We start from the raw sequence: 572 nt of genomic DNA on the forward strand, positions 1-572 counted from the left end.
ACACACAGAAAAGTCCCGATACCGTCTCCGGAGGGGGGTAGGAATGACACACCTTTTTTATGGCGTACTCTACCATGCCCTTTTTCCCGGGGTTTGATAAAAATTTCACTTAGATCGGAGTGCAATAATTACTGTCCTGCAGCTCAAGTGGTAGATATGCCCAAAGCGAAGAGGTCGGAGGGAATACACCCCGGAAAGTCCTCCCTTTGATAAGAGTCAGTTTTGCTACTCGTACTAGAATTCTATTCTTGACTGGATCGTGAGCATATATGAAATCAATCGAAAGCATTGGTACCACCCCCTTGGTTGGAATGACTCTGTCTCACTGGCAGGCATCTTTCGACCTGAGGTTCACTGGCTCAAGGGCAGGACAGCTACTTACTAGCTTGAGGAACCGAGCTAACAAAACGCCTAGAACCTGGTCTTTAAAGCCTTGAACCAAGTGTGGGATCAAGCCCTTTCCTTCCCGCCTTTCCTGGTCTTTGAGTTAGAGTGGAAGTTGAAGTGGATTGAGATCTTAGGATCTAGCTAGATAAGACTTATTACACACACCTTGGTAAAAGCCTCTTGGG

This window comes from Gossypium raimondii, chromosome 3 (assembly GCF_025698545.1).
Source record: "Gossypium raimondii isolate GPD5lz chromosome 3, ASM2569854v1, whole genome shotgun sequence".
NCBI lineage: Eukaryota > Viridiplantae > Streptophyta > Magnoliopsida > Malvales > Malvaceae > Gossypium > Gossypium raimondii.